Source organism: Eurosta solidaginis, unplaced genomic scaffold (genome assembly GCF_040869045.1).
Source record: "Eurosta solidaginis isolate ZX-2024a unplaced genomic scaffold, ASM4086904v1 ctg00001154.1, whole genome shotgun sequence".
In the NCBI taxonomy this organism is placed as follows: domain Eukaryota; kingdom Metazoa; phylum Arthropoda; class Insecta; order Diptera; family Tephritidae; genus Eurosta; species Eurosta solidaginis.
In genome coordinates, this window is record NW_027137209.1 from 90,550 (window position 1) to 96,192 (window position 5,643).

The following is a 5,643-nucleotide window of genomic DNA, read 5'->3' on the forward strand; positions in this document are numbered from 1 at the left end:
TTCCTCGGTGAACGGCTGTCTGCACAGTCCGGGTACTCCTTCTCCGCTCCCTGTGTATCGCAATATCCTCTTCATGTTCTCGGCTACGTATACGCCACAGTCGTTGTTGTTGCATTGTTGAGGGACCTCGAGTACTAGCTCCTGGGCCTTAAACCCGTCATACCCGTACCGCTGTACATACTCCCACCGAAGGAAATCCACCCAAGCCTGTGTTGCGTGCGGAACTTTGGCCCTGTGCATCGAGTCCGCTATCCATACGTACCGCTCCTGCCAGCATTCCGTGTCAGTGATGTGGTGTGTGACTGCTGCGTTCGCCAGGCCGAGTAGGTACCAGTGTTTGGCTACGTTGTGGGGCGCAAGGATCACGCTCTTGCCAAACATGTCGGCGTTCCGGACCCAGCGGTGTATGCGTCGGTAATTTTCCTCCGTGTTCCCCTTCTGGGTCAGCTGCCAGATCACGAAAGGGCTGAGAGTCGTATTGTGTTGTCCGTGTTGCTCTTCCAGTCCCTTTGCCCAAGCGTCAATGACGGTGTCGGTCAACCATTTCGATTCTCTGAGAGTGTCGAGGTCAGTCGTATAGAGGGGTATGCCGGCTGGTCCTGCCGGGAATATTATTTTAGGCGTGTCTCTCGGCGATGGGGCTGTGTCCTCATCCGAGGAGAGCTCGATAATTTTCGGCGGCTGTGGCTTTTCCGGTGGAGCTGTGTCCTCATTGGAGGAGGACTCGATGGCTGCCGGCAACTGCCTTGCCTTCACTTCTATCCTACCCAGTGTGAGTGTTATCGGCGATGCTCCGGTCTTATTGTGGGTCTTGGCCGTGACTGGTTCGGTGTTCGTGGTGTTGGTGTAGGTGTCTGCAGTGTTTGGTGATGTAATGGTGCGTGCGACGTCAGTGTACCTATGATATGCTTTTAGTTCCGCGATGTTGACAGTTTTTTCCTTTCCTCCGTTGGGTTTTCGTATTTTGAGTATCACTGGTGATACATATCCTAGGATCTGGTAGGGTCCGTCATATTTGGGGGCCAACTTTGCCGCGAAGTTTTCGCCGGCCTTGGAGAGATGGTGTTCCTTTGCGAGCACTAGTTCGCCGACTACGGAGGTCCATTTTCTCCGCCGTAAATTTTAGTGCCGTGCTTGGTCTGCCGCCGCTCGTGCCATGTTCTGCCTCACTATTCTGAACGCCTCTTGCATTCTGTCGGATTTTTCTTCTGCCGTGGCGGTGGCTGTGCCTGTCCCCAGGTTGACCTCGTCAAACAATGCCCCTGGTAGTCGCGGTTCCCGTCCTTGTACGAGGAAGGCTGGACTGTACCCTGTGGACGCGGTTACACTGATGTTGATGGCCAGCTCGATCTCTGGGAGAAAGTCGTCCCATTTGTTCTGTTGTGATTTGGTGAGTTGCGCTATGATCCTCTTTACCGTTCTGTTCGCCCGTTCCGTCGGGTTTTCTTGCGGTGTGTAGGTCGCCGTGAATTGCTGTCGTATCCCCATTTCCTTGAGGTAACGCTGCCACATTGTGCTGGTGAACTGGACGCCGTTGTCCGATATCAGTATCTTGGGAGCACCAAATCTTGCTAGGATGCGTTTTCTGAAGCGGTCGAAAAATACTAGTAGCATCGTGTTCCCGTGTGTGGATCGTGGGAGTGGTCCAACGAAATCGACGCATACCGTGGCGAATGGTTCTTGGGCCACTTGTGTAAGCATCTTTCCGGCCGGCTTTTGCTGTGTTTCCTTGTACTTCTGGCAAGACTCGCACTGTCGTACGTATCGACTGATGTCCCGAAACATGCCGGGCCAGTAGTACCGGTTGGCAATCCGTGCTACCGTCCGGCGGATGCCCATGTGTCCAGCGCTAGGGGTGTTGTGGTTTTCTTCTAACACTCGTTGTCGCAGTGGTGTTGGTACACAAAATTTCCAAGGGACCGTTTCCTCATCGTGTGACCGGCAGGAATATGGCGGTACAGTTGCCCATCTTGTATCATGTAGTCAGAAAATTTCTCGGTGTTAGTGCGTACTTCGCCGACGCGCTTGTGCCACCACTTGCATTGTGGCTCTGTTGTCGTTGCTAGGCGTAGGGTCTCCAGTGGCTGCCGTGATAGTGCATCCGCTACCAGGTTCAGCTTCCCTTTCCTGTACTCGATGTCGAAAGTGTGTTGTTGAAGCTCCAAGGCCCATCGTGCTATACGGCCTGAAGGGCTTTCGATGGAGTTTAACCACTTTAGAGACATATGGTCCGTGATTACCTTGAATCGGTATCCTTCCAAGTATGGCCTCATCTTGCGTATTCCCCAGACTATCGCGAGGCACTCCTTCTCGGTGGGCGAGTAGTTGGTTTCCGCCTTGTTGAGTTTCCTGTTGGCGTAGGCGATCACGCGTTCACCGCCTTCCAGGTCTTGTCAATACGGCACCCAGCCCGAAATTGCTGGCGTCCGTTTGTAAGGTGAAGGTCTTGGTGAAGTCCGGGCAGGCAAGTATCGGTGCTTCCGTGAGCTTTTGCTTTAAGACCTCGAAGGCCTCCTGTTGTTCGGCCCCCCACTTCCAGTGTTTGCCCTTTTTCAGCAGGGTTGTTAGTGGTTGGCTGATCGTGGCGAAATCGGGTACGAAACGTCGGTACCAGGATGCTATACCGAGATATTGGCGTACCTCTTTCACGTTCGTTGGTAGCTTCAAGTCTTTGATGGCTGCGACTTTCTCGGGGTCGGTGTGAATTCCCTTGTCGCTTACTAGGTGTCCTAGGTATCGGATTTCCTTCTTGAAGAATTCGCATTTCTCCGGATTAATTCTGAGGTTGGCGCGCTGTAGTCGTAGCACTACTTCTCTCAGATTGCGATTGTGCTCCTCCACAGTGGATCCTATGACGATTATGTCATCGAGGTACGCGAAGGCGTGGGGTTCCATTTCAGGCCCAATAACCTGATCTAGTGCTCTTTGAAACGTTGCGGGTGCAGAGTGTAGGCCGAACGGCATAACGCGCCACTGGAATAATCCGCGTCCCGGTACTGTGAAAGCTGTGTAGGGCCGGCTCTTTGGCTCCAGTGGTATTTGCCAGTTGCCATTTTTCAAATCCAAACTGCTGATATACTTCGCTCGTCGTAGTTTGTCCAGGATGTGTTATATTCTGGGTAAGGGGTATGCGTCGGGTACGGATCGGGCGTTAAGCTGCCGATAGTCCACGCATAACCTCCACTTCCCGTTTTTCTTCTTGGCTAGTACGATTGGTGCGCTGTGTGGGCTACAGGATGGCTCGATGCATCCTTTCTGAAGTAATTCGTCAATTTCGTTGTTGATGATGGTCTGCATAGCTGGGTTCCGTGGGAAGTAACGTTGCTTGATGGGGCGGTCGTCCGTCAGGATAATCCTGTGCTCGGCTATTGTCGTCACCCCACTCATGCTCTCGAATTTTCGGAGTTCCTTTGCTAGAAAACCGCGCACTCGTTCCGCTTCTTCTCGTATGCCGTCGTCGTTGTTTTGCATAGTGCCGTCGTGCTTGAAGTTACTGCTGCTCGGTGCAGTTATACTCTGAATGGTTCCAGATGAGGCTCCAGGGGTGTCGTACCCGGCGTTATCCGTTCCTGATGATGTTGAATTTTGAATAGTCCAAGGGCTGTCGTACCTGGCGATATCCGTTCTGGCTGATGGTGTACTTTGAATAGTCCCAGGGCTGTCGTACCTGGCGATATCCGTTCTTGATGATGTTGAATTTTGAATAGTCCCAGGGCTTTCGTACCTGGCGATATCCGTTCTGGCTGATGGTGTACTTTGAATAGTCCCAGGGCTGTCGTACCTGGCGATATCCGTTCTTGATGATGTTGAATTTTGAATAGTCCCAGGGCTGTCGTACCTGGCGATATCCGTTCTGGCTGATGGTGTACTTTGAATAGTCCCAGGGCTGTCGTACCTGGCGATATCCTTTCTTGATGATATTGAACTTGGAATAGTCCCAGGGCTGTCGTACCTGGCGATATCCGTTCCTGCTGGTGTTGTTCCCTGAATAATTTCTGGCGCGGCTCCAGGATTCGGTGTGTGCTGGCCAAGGGGTCTGGTTAGCACGGGGTGGCCTTCTCCACATGATATGGTGGCTCCCATGCTTCCCAGCGTATCTAGGCCCAGTATGATGTCGTCGATCGCTCCGGGCATGACGTGTAAAACTGTGTGGAGTGACGCTTCTGCGAGGCGTACCTCAGTCCTTATGGCGTCGAAGATGGTAGTGCTAGTCCCATTTGCCATCGTTATTTTGATGGCCACTCTCACCATTTCTCCGCTTCCCGAGTTCACCACACGTTCTGCTAAGCTGCTCGAGACGAAACTTCTTGATGCCCCTGTGTCGATGACCGCCTCGGCTGATTCCGCGCCGAGCTTGGCTACGGCGTAGAGGCGACCATGCTCTTGGTATATTGTTACTGCCGTTTCAGCGCTGGGTTCTTTGGGAATCGTTTCTGCCGTTTCGGCGCTAGGTCCCTGACGTCGGCGGCAGCATTCGATGGTTCGTATATCGTTGCGGCCACATTCCCAGCAAAAAATTTTCTGTGGGTTTCGGCACCTGTTGGTGTCATGTCCTCGTTCGCCGCATCTCCTGCATACGCCGTTGGGGTCGTATCTCTGATTGCCTGGAGGCGTGCGGTTCGTAAGATTCGGTGGTGGTGGTGGTTGTGTTGCAGGTTTTGATGTTGACACCCGGGTTCTGTCACTGGCGATGTGTCGCGTAACTTCGCGGTGATGTCCGCCTGATGATCTTCGATAGTCCTCGCGTATGTTCTCGTATTCTTCGGCAAGTGTCAGGAGCTCTGCGAGATTAGTGAAGTCCCTCCGACGGATGTAAAGTTGGTAATCGGGGGGGCTGTTACGGAAGATTCGTTCCAGCCGCTGTTCGCTGGTGTACCCTGCGTGTCTCATCAAGCTCTGGATTCCTTGTACGTAGTCCTTATACCTCTCCTTGTTGTGCTGCCTTCGTTGGCGTATGTCGTCGTCGAGCCGCTCGAAGTACCTGGCTGGTAGGAAGAACCGTAAAAAATCCTTTTTGAAGCTTGTCCACTCTCCCCATTGCGCATTGTTATTGCGGTACCATTGTAGCGCGGCGCCCCCTAGTAGCTCGGGCATGGTTTTTGGCAGGAGGTCCACGTTTAGCGCGTATACTTCGGCTAACTCCTCTAACCGTTCGATGAACGCTAACGGGTCCCGTCCCCCTTCATACTTTACGGACCACTTTCTTACCTGGTCGATGATAGGCGCGAACACTACGGTCGGCGCTTGAGTTACCTGGCATGTATAGTTCATGGCTGGTGGCGTCATTCCCGCTGGTAAGTACGGTTGCGTGGGTTGAGATGTGCCGGTTGATGATGCCGTAATTTCTAATGGTACGTGCTGTTGTGTGGGTACTGTGCTCCTGGGAGGTGCCTGAGATGTACCGTTGGGTGATACCGCTATTCCTGATGGTAAGTACTGTTGTGTGGGTACTGTACTCCTGGGAGGAAATGCAAATTGAGTTTGTTCTACTGTTGTAACGGCGACCTTCGGTGTGCCTCCTCCGTTCGACGGAGTCGGTGTCTTAATCTCATTTACGTCGCTCATGTGCGTAGTTTCTTTGTAGGTGGCTTGTAGGGATACAAATTTTTAGTGGATTTCCGAGTCCGTATTTGCCTTTGATGC